Source organism: Pygocentrus nattereri, chromosome 18 (genome assembly GCF_015220715.1).
Source record: "Pygocentrus nattereri isolate fPygNat1 chromosome 18, fPygNat1.pri, whole genome shotgun sequence".
NCBI classification, from domain to species: Eukaryota; Metazoa; Chordata; class Actinopteri; order Characiformes; family Serrasalmidae; genus Pygocentrus; species Pygocentrus nattereri.
The window spans coordinates 29282434-29296837 of record NC_051228.1 but is presented as its reverse complement, the minus strand read 5'-3'; the positions used below and the strand labels follow the sequence as shown (position 1 = coordinate 29296837).

Here is a 14404-nt window from a genome sequence, read left to right as displayed (position 1 = left end):
GGATGACTTAGCAGAATTGGAGAAACTCTGATGAAAATATGCTGACTGGAAAGACTGAGAGCTTTGGGGTTGAAATTGGTCTTGAAAGACAGAACCATTCAGTACTCATGAAATAATTTGGTTGGCAACATGAACTGACTTTCGATGCCCAGATCTAATAGTCTAAATGTTGGACTATTTATTATGCCTATTTTGAATAATTTGGAGAAACAGCACTTCACCCTTCATTGGATGTAATAATACGCATGTTACTCCTGATCAGCAGATGGAAATTAAAGGGTGTAGATGCTCCCTGCTAATTGTTTTCCTTGCATGAGTTTCTCTCAACTGGGAGGCTGCAGTGATTCCAGATATTAATGATTACCTTTTTGTTTTTGGTTCCAATTATGCACTAGGATCTTTTACAAAAGACTGTAAAGGTGTGGCATTGCATTAAAAGTGCATTTTATTGATCCCCAAAAAGAAATGTAGTTGTTCTAGGGTAGAAGTGTGTGTGTGTGTGTGTGTGTGTGTGTGTAGTCAGTTATTGAACTTGCCAACATTAAAATTTAAAATAGAATTAGCGACCACTGTCTGTATATTACTCTGTTTGACTAAATAAAATGAGATATAAACATTAACACCTTTAAATCCTAATACATGCAACTGTTTCCAAAAAGTTCTAACACTGCAATACATATAAAAACAGAGTGCAATGATAAGCAAAATGTTTAACTCAAAATAGTACCATATCACTGAATTGTGCACTTTTTGAAACATGTAGCTAGTCAGTCCTCTTGAAGTACTCACAATACTCATGATATACTTAGAAAAGCTAATTGTAACATAATTTATCATGATAACAACAAATTATTCTTATATTGCCTTCCCCTGCTTGTACATTTCATACAAGTTGTAAGACCAGAAAATATTATTAAAATTAAAGTACATTCATTTAATGAGACTAAGTTGGACCATTTCTTTTAATTATATTTGATGTTTATGTATGTACAGGCACATGTAAAAATAAAATTGAAGCTTACTTAAGCATTATAGAAGTTTGCTGAACATGATTAAACCTTTAAAATACATGTAAAATTCTAATTTAAACCATTTAAATAATCTCTTGATTAAAGAATTGTGATCTATTTGTTTTTTTATGCAGAAGAAACTGTAAGAATCACATAGTAGCAACTATAAACCTTTATACTTATTTACAGTGTGAAAATGTATGGGTGTGCAAATTGGAAATGCCCCCATGCTGTCATAGTGAAACTTGTGGTGCAAGCGCAGTTCCTGCTACTGGACTCCACTGTATAGTCCTCTCTGTAGCAAATTTTTTGTATGTTGGACCATGGTAGGCTCTGGTTATTTTGTGAAGTACAAAGCTAAACGCCCAGTCTTTTTTATAAAAGCACTGAGTCTATACTTTATTTAAATTTTAAATTTTAAATTTACCCTTTTTGTACCATATGTGACAAAGATACAAAGAAGAGTTGACTATTAAAAGGCACGTTTTTGAGTACATAGGGTCTATAAACATTATAGAATGTTGTGCTAGCAGTAAGCTCATACAGACTTAGAGTGCCAACGTTGCATTGGTTTAAATAGAAAACCACATCAGGTCCAAAGTACTCCCACACAAACAACTTTTAAATGTTGGGTAATGTAATATCCTACATTAACACCACGTTCTTTGTACCTGACATAGATAGTTCTACAAATACAGCTTCGCTTGTTAAACACGACCTGTGCTACAGTCAGATATCATGTCTGTACAAAAATGGTACAGTATGCATTTTAGGACATCCTCACACCACAGCATCAAGTTTCAGACTGAAAACAATGTTGGTCTCAAGGAGAACACATAGGTAAAACCCTGTCTCAGCTCTCATCCAGCAGGCAAAACAGCCTCAGAAAAGGATGCAAAGGGCTGAGTTAAGCAGCTACAAACTCTCACATGGTAAATTTTGTGACATTTGCAATTTTGTTCTTTTTTACTAGGTTCGTTTAGATTTTGCAGCGACATTATCTTCTTTTATCTGTTTAAAATTAAGACTCAACTCTCCTGGCATCATCATGTTTGCTCTAGCATCCACTTCAGTCTGAGGGACCATCAGATAATTACAGAACAAAACGGTAAAGCAAAGAAAGAAAACATGTGGCCTCCAACCATTTATTGTGGTAAATTTTAATTAGGACTCTACTAAATGAAATGAAGCAAATTCTATGGTAAGCTCTGCGAGGCAGCCCTGAAATACAAGTTCGTAGGTGTAGGTTTCAAGAAACACCATCTTTGATAAAGGTCCATTTGACATGCAAAATGTTTAATATGACGTGCCACATACAAATTTGGCTTAAGGTTGGCAAATGTTTGAATCTTTAACTGACCACATACGCTCTCAAACAAAACTCAACCTTCTTAAAACTGATGTTTTCTGGTTTAGCGACTATGCTGATATCTTGCTCTGAAAGTCTTATTAGTTTGTAGATGCAAGTGCTTGCTACTAGCATTTAGTTTGATCCCATCACACTGATAAAACCAGTGCAAGGAAGCACAGATAGCCAGGGCCAGTTTTACTTCTCCAAGCAATGATGAGATCAGCTAATCAGAGCAGAACTTGTTTACGTGTGTCTTAACGGCACAATAACAAACATTCTTAAAGATATAGAGAGGTTGAAAAATGGCCAAGTAGAAATGAATTCCGACCCACACAAACGTCATAGGTGGACCTCGCAGGGAAAGAAAAAATAAAACATAGCATATGGGCATATGATGGTGTTCATTCCTAATGCTGTAATGACATTTAATACCAGATGTTGTTAACAAAGGAGGAGAACAAAGGGGAGCAGAGGCAGAAGAAGACAGAGGCAGGTGGAGCTGGAGGGGTTGATTCAGGCTTGGTCGATTACGTGGCAAGAGTCTCTCTGGGTAAGCAAGCTTCAGATATGTACTGCGCCGGTGCACAGATAGTTCAGGCACTTTAGGAGGCACACAAAGAGTGTCCACAAGGATGTGTGCTCTCAGTGAAAAACAGAGGGCCACGAGCCTCCGAGCTCACTCTAAATATGATCAAAAGCAAGCCGCCAGCTACTGCACACTGGCTGCACACTGCCAGACAACAGCCTTTTCACCAGGGCTACGTGCTCTGAGATAATAGGATGTGGGTAGAGAGGAAAGACTTTGGTGTATGTGTGTGTACAGAGGGAGAGACAAAAATAGTTTAGATTTGATATGAGACTCACTTCAGTAAGTCTGTATTGCATCAGTTTTGTCTTTCGAGCAAAGAAAAAGTAGACACACAGAGGCTTGGTGGATGTTTTTTTAACAAAACCAGAGAAAATGCCCTGTCTCTGCAGTATCAGTCACTAAAAAGCCCATGTTTTTCACTTATGTTCAAACAACAAGACCTCCTTTGAGCTGATATGGGTGATATGGCAAAAATATAACTTTGCAATATATTTTCACAATACATGATATACATGTTAATGTTTAGTTAGGAATGGGTAAAATGTACCAGCAAAATAGCCAAATTTTAAAGACGGACATAAACTATGAACACATCAAATAAAACATCTTGCTTGATTAGACAAAAACGTTGTAAGGAAACAAGCAGTGAAAAACATTGATAGTCAAATCGGGGTCATAGCAGGAGAACAAACAAGTGAGAGGTTCGGTACGCACTGGCAAAACAGAGTCATTGTTTCACTATGGATGAAATAAACCGACAACTACATATACAAGAGGTAACGGGTGACACCAAGTAAAATTCAGTTCACCTGAGATCTGACGACTGATACATAATTGGTTGGCTGGGTCACTTGACTGACTGATGCATCTTCAGAGTTTAAGATTTTATCTGAGAGCCAGGAAGTGACAAGATGGACTACAGTCTGTAATTGTAGAACTACACAGTGCACCTGCATGCTGAGTGGAGCTGATAAAATGAACAAAGGGTGTAGATACCAGGAGGTGTAATTAATGAAGTGACCGGTTGGTGTATTTGGATGTTTAGATTTTGCACTGGAACTTTGAGGCTAATTTTGCCTAATTTAATCATGACCATTACACACAGAAAAATTAATTATATATTAATTATATACACACACGCGCACGCACACACACACACACACACACACACACACACAGACAGACATCTTCTAAGCTGCTTCTCCCTCAGGGTCATGGGGGGTGCTGGAGCCTATCCCAGTTGTCATAGGGCGAAAGGCAGGATACACAGGGCAGACAGACAGACACATTCACTCACACCTAGGGGCAATTTAGCATGTCCAGTTGGTCTGACTGCATGTCTTTGGACTGTGGGAGGAAACCAGAGAACCCAGAGGAAACCCACACAGAAACGGGGAGAACATGCAAACTCCACACAGAAAGGACCCTGGTCGCCTATGAATTATACAGTGATATAATTTTTTACTGTTAATCCTGAATGTTCTAACTGAAGATATATGTAAAAATGGAAAGATTTGAAGATTTGTATGGTTCACACATCAACAAGTCAACAAAACAAAACATTCTTGTTGCATTTTTTATATTGATGCTGATGCTATGTATTATTTTTACTGGCAAAAACATTTACTGCCAGCATCAGCAGTTTCGAAGGTTTTTCTTAGCTGCCTAAGACCCAGTACACTATGTTTGAATGGCGTACACCTCACATCTGGTGCATGTTTTGGACAGGTATCAGCACACCTACCACTGCACATCTGTTGATGGGTAAAAAAACGTCACTACCAGGATAAATTACAGCGCTGAAGTAACTGTATACAGCTTTCTCAGACATTTCTGAAATATGTTCCAAGCCAGTATGTGATGCCTGCTTACCAACGGTTTTTATATGAACGTTTACAATGAAATAGATTTTGTTCATAGTTGCTAACTCAGCAATGCTGTGCTTTTAAGTGCAAGCGATTTTTCAGGTTTGAACATGAGCACCATAGTGCAGTTTATCTGTTCGTGAAGATAAACATGAAAGTTTTTCTAACTCTTCTGATTCTGAATGATGCAAAAACCTTTTCAACCCCTTAGACTGCAAGCATATTATCCCATTATAATAGTCTCTCTGGGTTTGAGGTTGATAATGGAAAATGACTAAAATAAAGGCTTCAAAATCAGATTTCTACTATTTTTACTCAAAATGGCAAACAGGTTAGATATGTTTGTTGTCTATAGATTTACACTGGAGCTATGAGGCTAATGCAATACAATATCTCATCAGCTGGCATTGTGCAAACTGCATACGTAAATCATTTTACACATGCTTCAAACCAAATTCTCCCAAATGTCTTCAAAATATTTAAAACACAAACATATCATCACTGTCCAAAGTGCCCAGTGGAGGCAGATGATCCGCTGTGGCGACCCCTAAAGGGAGAAGCCGAAAGAAGAAGAAGTGCCCAGAAGTTCCCGTCCAAAGTGCCCAGTGAATCTGGACGTCTTCTGAGTTTTTACATGTTGGTAATAGTGAAATAGTGGTAAATCCTAAAAAAGCCTTCTTTGGGTACTGTTTTGCCTTATGTCCTGCATGCACCGCTCTGCCATAAATGGATTTTAAAAATACATTTAAGGTCAGAATCTTATCTCAAAACTTTATTATAAAGTCTCATGCATCTGGTGGTGTATTCAAAACCATTCCATTTACTATCTTTCTATGAGGGAGCTTTAAGTGATGCTTCAGACCATTTTCTTATGGAATTCCCCTGAAATAATATCCTAAAGATGTGGTTTCTGACACTGACATAGTGCCTATAGAAAATCGTTTGTTTATTTTTGCTGAACCATTGCTTTATTGCTGCACTGTGTAAACCAATATTATGCGCATCTTCTAAAATTTGTTGCTATTCCAAGTTTAGTTCAAAATGTAATTTATGGTCTTTAAAATAAAGGTGCCAAAGTGGTTCTTTGGACTGATGTCATGTGAGAACTGCCTTTGGTTGCCTAAAGAAACATCGAGTGGATGATTTTTTAAAGGTAAAGTCAGCAGGTTTCGAGGAAAGGTTTTCTGTTTGTTTACTAAGAGTAGGGAAACGTGTCTAAATTATTTTCAGAGGTAATTGTAGGCTTGCTACAGATGCAGGAGATGGAGATTAGGTTGAAAAACACTGAAATCGTCTCTTGAAAGGTTCTTGAGTGAGCCATAGGTGTTTTTTCTATAGCATCGCTTCACAGAACCCTTTGGACCCTTACTATGTAAGCCAGCTGGTTCCGGCTGATTTAGTTCTCTGTTAGCATCTGAATGTTAAGTGAGGGTGTAAACAGCGTAGAAGGGAGACAGAATGTTGTTTCACAGGTTATTTCTAAGATTGCAGATAAACTGTATATGAATGTGTTCATTAGACTGTTTTATTCAATACACACTGTAGTGCTGCTCCAGCTCCTCAGTTCAATAATGTTTTTACACCGTTTTAGGCATCGATTGGCTCTTGTCTGGGAGGGATTTAATTGTCTTGGTGGGCCTTAGCTTGTATATGTGAAATCTCTGTACCTCGGCTAGCAAAGAGAAAAGGTCAGCATGGTCAGTCGATTGCAAATGAGGTCATTTGCAATAGATCTGATTGACTAATTGGCTGCAGTCCAATTATGGTGCCGATGTTGAAACGTGATGTTCTACGCTTGTGAACATATGGCGGTTTTGAATGTCGTGATTGGAAATAATAAGCCATGTATTGAGCAAGTAGGCTGTGTTGTTATAGATGGCGCTTTTTTGGTATCTGTAAGTGATGCCTGCTTCAGGATCCTGTCAGAGGGCTAACATCTAACACAATGTGTCATTATATTCCATCAACATGAATTTTCTTCCATTAATGACACATTTACAGTGCAGGAGATTTGAAGAGCGTTTTTGTAGGTGATTGTCCTGAGCTGTTTTTGCAACTTATAGCACGATCAATAATATTGATCTCCATAAAAACGGAATGGTTCTCCAGATGAAAGCGTCAGTGAAGTATTTTCCAATTTCATTCTTTTTCTTTCTTTTTTTGTCATGAGTTTGAGAACACTTCAGTTCATCCAGATGCAGGATGACCAATAGTCAAGGCAAGAGTAAAAGCCAGTGCTTCTTCGAAGATGAGATGAATTATAGATCTTTCTCTCACGTTCTCATCTATCTATCTGTTCTATCTGTCTACTTCCCTACCTACCTACCTACCTACCTACCTACCTACCTAACTACCTACCTACTTATTTATCTTTTGCCATTTTTCCACCAGCCAGTACGGTACAGCATAGAAATCCAAAACCCAGAACTATCTTTACCCTGATGTACCTGTGTCTATTTCAACCCACATATCAGAGGCTACAGTTCTCTTTATAACTAGCTATTCACTAGATTCTGGATAGCTACTAGTTCTATCTACCTGCTGTAAAATATTCAATATTAATAAAATAATAAATATTTTATCATTCTGTAAGATCCTTTTAATTCAGTGCGCCCAAGTATTATACAATACATTCAACAGACTGGAGCAAATGTAGTACTTACTTTGTTTAATACTGATTATATTGCATGGAGTATATCTGTCTGTCTATCTGTCTGTCTGTCTGCCTGCCTGCCTGTCTGCCTGCCTGTCTGTCTGTCTGACTATCCATCTCTATCTATAGATGGTTCCTAACACTGAGCGTGTCTGTTGGAAATGGAAACCTTGTTTAATGTTCTGCGTGCTACTGCCAAAGAATCTTGTGTGTTCAAAGTGTCTCCCAAAGCCCCCTTCATTCACTGAGTCAGCTGAAGCCCCTTCTGTCCACACACACACACACACACACACACGTGCCACATACACCAACACACACCACACAGTCCTTTCTCTGGCTGCCCTCTTGTTCATTTCTCTTGCAGTCATCCGCTTGGCAGTATTGGCGGGGGGACGGGGTTGTTGAGGAGAGGGTAGGAAGAGAAGATTAATGGCTGAAATTAAACGCAGAGACATGCACATCAGGAGAGCAGAGGTGAGTGGGGATCAGATGTGTGAAGAACTGTGGGGCGTGGCCATATGCAGTGGTGCAACTAGGATCTTATGTGCCCCAGTGCAGAAAAAAGAAATGCTTGCCTGATGTCTCAAGCATGTGGCTTTTTGCTGTGTTATTGTAGCTATCTATGAATCAAATTGCAGAACTTGAGATTTAAGGAATATTAGGCCCTCCCTGCTTTGGGCCCCAATAGGATTGCCTTGTCTGCAGTGTTAGGCCACTAGTCATGTGTATTCTCTTTGTATTTCTATGAATCATTGTTTACATGAAAGACAAAGGAGACTAAAGCTAGACAAATATGACTTACTCCTTACATATGCATTTTATATTAGTTAGTAATTCATAGTAATTACTGGAAATGTGCCTCCAGTTGAATAAATCAATAATAAGTGCTAACCTGTTCAAACAATGAACAAACCTGAAGTGGAGATGTGAGCAAACACATCTGAGTGGGGTGTAATTTTGGACTCCAACTTTGTCTTTTAAATCGATGCTATCATGCTTGAAAAAAGGCATTAAGTCCTGTTATTTCCAAGGATGAAGCTGAGGGTTGATTGAAAAGAGCTATTGTAATTCATCCCTACATGCAGATATCTTAGCTTTCATATCTATTTGTTGAGGAGACAGGACCTTTTCATCTAAGCCAAATGAGCGACATCACAGTCGTCCTGTTATCCACAGCCTAATCGCTTAAATGCAAATGAAGCCACTTTTGAATATCTTCCCTACCGACAATGCAAGCCAATACCTTAGTGCTTTGCCTAAATAAAACCTTTTCAAAAATGGTGCATTCAAATATTGAAGCCAAATAACAAATAAACAAAAAAGAGGAGAAGCCAAGTTCTTCAAAGGCCCTGGCTGGCTGGCTGCCCTGAGTATAAAGGGTGTTTGCAGCCATGCCACTGTAGGGGCATTGTGGAATGGTTTGTTTGCCCAGTCCTCCAGACGGCGAGCCGTTTTGTCCAGCTGTCAGTCTCTGAGAGGCGGAACAACAGGATGTTATCGGTGCGCTTCGCCTTCAGGCTAATGAAGGACGTCTGGCTCCCTACAGGTAAAGGTCAGGCCCCAGAACAGCCAGCGCCAGCTCACAAAGACGTCCACATCAAACCCTCACTCTGTTTACCAGGCCGTCCGCCTCCACTCTGATTGACACTATTTACCATTACCTACATTTCCACACACCATGCATTCACACCATGCATTCATGCATTCACCATGCATGCATCAGCCAGCTGAACTGGGCTTGGCTGGACTTTGAAAAGTGTCAGGGCGGGGCTGCTTTTTTCGTTATGAGTGCTGCATGCTTTTAGGTTCATCGTTTTACACTGCTACAACATGAATTTAACACAATGACCGTAAAAGAGCATCATTTGTTATTAACGTTAAAGTTCAGGGTTATAGAAAGAGTTGCATCTTTTTCCCCCTATCCCAAATAAAGGTGGTCAGCCAAGGCATGTTTGGTTTGCAAAAGGGCCCAGAGAAAAAGCATGGACAGAGTTCAGGGTAACAGATTTTACTAATGATGTGAGCTATGAGACTTTTTTTTTTTCATTTTAAGAGCTAACAGTATGTGATTTCGTGCATTTGGGGAATGGTTTGTGCGTAATGGCGTGCAGTTTGCAGGTTGCTAATAATGTACTTAAGATTCCATTACTTGTTAGCTATATTAACCTCATATATCCAGTGCAGAACTTGACAAGCTAGAGCATAAATCTGGTAATATTAAATACATACCCGAATGACATTAATAGACTAATGTTGTAGCCCAGTTTGTTGGTGATAGCTAGTTAGTTTAGTAGTTTCAGCAGATTTCATGACATTGTTAAACCTAGAAAAATGCTTCTACGTCTGAAAGTAGAACATCTGTCAGATGATTCACAGGTTCTTGGTTAACCAACTCAGCATCTTAATACAATGGAATGTATAAACAACTATTCACATGTTCAGAACATACAGTACATTATGCTATTCAGCATATAAATAATGTATGTGCTTGAATCGTTTAATATGCTGGTCATATATAGGTTCGAGAGATTTCAGTAAGGGGGAAAAAGCTTGTTGATTTGCATATTGTTTCAGTAAAGACAGTGATGTCAAATGTAGTGATATCCAAGCTTCTATTGGTGAGGTTAATGACTTGAGGTTGATGATATTTTACAGAAAAACAGTTACAAAAATATAATGCTGCATTACAATTGTGAATGTTTCTGGTGACATGGAGACCAATAATTCAGCATGTTTGTTTAAACATAAGCTATTTACGCATATTGAATGTGTTTAATTCCAGTTGTAATAAGGTAAGTTTTGTATGTACATACATGTAAGTGTATATGTTGGGTTTTCTTTTGAAGGAACAGCTGAGGCCCATTGAGCTGTAGATGGGAAGACAATGATTGATTGATTAATAACAGCAGACCATCATCTGTACTGAAGTACCATTGCAGGTAGTTTTGGCTAGTGAGAAAGGCTGTGGAGGTTGAAAATTCTGTTTTTAGTGCACTTTCAGTAAGTGAATGATTCTCCAGTTCTCACAAGCATCTCACAAATGCAAATCAGTGCAAATACACACAGAACAAACAATGAACAATTAGAGCCGCTGGCGGTAAGGTTGGAGATCACAGCTATTTTTCCTCTCCCTGTGAAATCCTTTGATTTTTGCATTTCATTTCTGAGTTCCTCGTGAGACCACAGGGTTTGGTCAACATCTGTGTGCTTAATAAATGTAAGACTCTTTTCCCAATCAGCAGCTCAGCAAGAGACTCACAGTGCTTTAATTACATTGCCCATGAGAGACAGTGTTTACAGGTAGAGCAGAGAAAAGCAAAAGCCCAAAATACAACTTAGGACTTTGCAATCATTTTTTTTTATGGATAAACCAGTTGTTCCAGATGTTACACCAGCTACCAACAGGTTTTAGCTGAACCCATCAACATTTGGATCTAACCATGCACACACTACTGGTTTTTGTATAATTAGAACATTGGTTTTTGCCATTCTGGCATGGAGAAGTGCAATTATCTCCCTCTTTCTCTCTCTCTCCAACTCTTGTCAAAACTGCTGTTTATTTAAACAATAAGCAATAAACAATATTTCATATTTGGTAGTATGTAGGCAGTTTCAAGCAGAGGTGCACCGATCAGGAGATTTTATGGCTGAAATTTGCCTGTGTTTTTTGCCATGTTTTTGAATAATTGAAGCGCATGGCACCTGGGTTAAATAAATGCATGAGGCACACTAGACCAGTACTGTTTATTAACCAAAGTTGCCATTTAAATAACATAAATTACTTGCTCTTTGACCAGCATTTAAAACTAGAATTTAAAATTTGTAAATTAGTTAAATAAAGTTCATTAAAAGTAAGAAAAAAAATATTGGGCTGTCCAGCACAATACGTCATACATAATTGTGCTATGACATTTTGGTACAGAGGCTGCAGCGTTCAAATACAACAGTGCTTACATGGACTCATGTTGGTTACGTCATAAAATTGCAACACAGATCATCCAAAATCAAAGTGATAAAATTGCTGATTGCTTGTCTGGAGAAAAAAGTCTGTTTACAATCCTGACTGATTTGAATTGTGAACCTTTAGATTCCAGGTTTAATTTTATTGTGAAACATTTCTGCATGTATGCAAATCAGTTCAAATTAATATCAGTGCATTTCACTCATGCAGTTCAAATATATACACTAATATGATTTGTATGGGAACAGACATGCATTGAATATGAGTACATATTTGCTTAGAGTGTAAAAGCCTTTCGTGAATAGATTTACTGATAGCTTTTAGTCAAATTGCAAATTACATTGCAAGTGGCAGTCATCGGGGTCCAAGCATTTCACAACTTTTCCAGTCAGTTTAGGTCTATTAGCAAATAACACAGAGTTGGAATTGGAATTTATAATAACAAAAACATAAGAAAAAGTCTGAAAAAGCAGTACAGTTTTTGACATGACTTGCATTGTTTGACATGACTTGCAACTTTTTGCATTGTTGATGAACTCAATGATCAGAATCATTCTACAAACCTCTGGATCGCTACATGAAGTTGGTTTCTGAACTTGCTTTGTGATTAGAGTGTTTGCTACTGAATGCGTGCTCTCAGTGTGATTCATGCTTAATAAGCAAATGTATTTACAAATGTATGGAACTCTTTGAACTTGAAGGAAGACCCTGAACAGAAAGTGTGGCCCCATTGTGGTCCCACTTAAAAAATATTTAAAAAAACCCAACTGGGTAGTAGTTCAACTGGCGTTACAAACTCCACCCACAAGTGCATTATTTGATAGCAACTGTTTCAAGGTTTAACAAACTTTACACAAACTTTTGGCAAAAAAAAACTGAGGTTTTCTGAGGTTTAACTTCAGTGTTAATTTTGTTTTTTTATTTGCTTGTATGTGAAAGATCATTCTCTTCAGCATGTAATTAAGGATGTTTTATGTAATTTGTGGCAATTTGTGATTTCCAGCCTGCCTGATTTTGATTAGCTGCAATGTAGTCTAGCTCACTAGACATTTTAAACTGGCACCTCAATGGTACGTTTCATTTTTTTACACTACCGACATTAAATTGACTATTGAATAGGAACTTTGCCAGAGTTCAGTAAATCGTGCACAAATGAACACATTTGTGGGCGGAGCTTTAGATCTATTTAGATCACCTGTTTCGTTGCATTACCCACTGTTGAGCCTATAGGCTTCTAAAGAGGAAATGGGCAAATAAATGCGGTGCATATCTGAGCATGTTGTTTTCTCTTGTGTACAGCACCAAGGAATGGAGCAGCAGATGGAATTATGGGAGAAGCTTATTCAATACTGGAGAATGCTAGTTGCCTAGGAGACCAGTTGACTGACAGCTGCCTTCTTCGAGAGCTCTCCCTGGGCTGTGTTAGAGTTGGGAAGATTTACTATCAGATGCTCTGCTACAGGTATGAATTCTTTGAAGCATCATGCTACCTTCCTCTTGAAATCATTATCTTCCCCTGTTGTGTGTTCTTTCATTTTTCCCTCCAGTAAATGTCAGCTTAAGCGTAGATCTTCTTTCTCAAGAGTATAGTATTGTATATTCAGCGAACATAAAGCTGTATTACACTGTGTATTACATATGTAATCTATAAAAATGGTCAACGGCTCATGAGCAACAGCTTGTCTTCAGCTGCTGCTGCAGTTTTATGTGGTTTACTTTGCTCATTCATTTTTATAGATAACAGCAGAGGCACTGGTAGGAATTTTGGGCCTCTGCAGATGTCATGCATAATGCCCTTGCCTCACCTCATTTACCTTAGCAGACTCTGTCACAACATTAAAATGTGCCTAATGTTTGCCCATGACGGAAAGTCATTGAAACACGTTAATTAAGTTGTAGCCATGACTTAGTAAATTGTGGGAACGAGTAAGTTAAGTCATGGCCACAAGTTAGTAAAATGTGGAAATGAGATGTAAATTATTCCCATGCCTTACTAACTTTTGATCATAACTTGGCCTTATTAAGTTGTAGCCTTGCATTATTTTAATACATCACCAGCCACACACCCCATAGTGGAGAGAAGATCTTATCAGAGAAGCTGAGGGTATGTTGCACTACTGATTTATGAGGAAATTCTTAAAATCACAAAAAATCTTGCAGTAGAACATTTCCTTTTATTTAGACAGCTCTGTTGCATCTTTTCCATTTTCAGCTGCCTTTACAATGGTACCAATTTTCTTTCCATTAACAGATCCATCAGTGCATCTTGAAACCCACCTTTATTTCTAAAAAAACATACTGTTTCACTTGTTTTTGCTGTTCTTATTTTTTCCTGGCATTTGTTCTTATTTTTTTGGCATCTGTGTTTGAATTAAATATAAAAGTTTCTTAGTCTGAGAGTTGTTCTTATGGATCGTGATTGGGCTAAACCACTGAGCGTTTGCAGGGAGGGGGGGGGCATTGGAGGGGTGACAGAATGAAAGATGATTTTAATTAAAATTTCACTATGCCAAAAGATCACATGCTTTTGTAGGGCCGTGTCTCAGCGGGGCCCTTGGAATCATCCTAATCTTCTGCCCAGTTTATCACACCATGTTAAAAACCAAAAAGACTATTTAACGGATGACAAGACCTTTGATTGATATGATTCAGTTTCTTAAGTGTAAGCTTCTTTTACTTATTAACTGCATTAACTATATTTGCTTTGTAGGTCTAGAGCAAAACTAAGAAACAAATTTGAGAAATTAGATTTTTTCCACAGAATATCAAGGCAAACAGATTTAAAGAAGCTATGGTAACACTTTACTTGAACCCTGTTTTGTAAGATTGACATAACTGTGCCATAAACATGCCATGGCAGATGTCATGTCATGACAATTAATGGTAACATAATCTGTCATGACAACTTTTGACCGTGTATGACATTTGCTATGACATGTTTATGTTATGGTTATATCAAACGTTAAACGTAATTT

The 14404-nt window shown here is 38.1% G+C and overlaps 1 long non-coding RNA gene across 1 annotated transcript in view; it reads left to right on the top strand.

Moving 5' to 3' along the window:
* LOC108413357 overlaps positions 1 to 13766 on the top strand; it is a 33020-nt gene extending 19254 nt beyond the window's left edge. Inside the window, exons 3-4 of the long non-coding RNA XR_001856750.2 lie at positions 12729 to 12891; positions 13681 to 13766. This is a non-coding gene — a long non-coding RNA (uncharacterized LOC108413357). The remainder of the gene's footprint in view (positions 1 to 12728; positions 12892 to 13680) is intronic.
* The last annotated feature ends 638 nt before the right edge of the window (positions 13767 to 14404 follow it).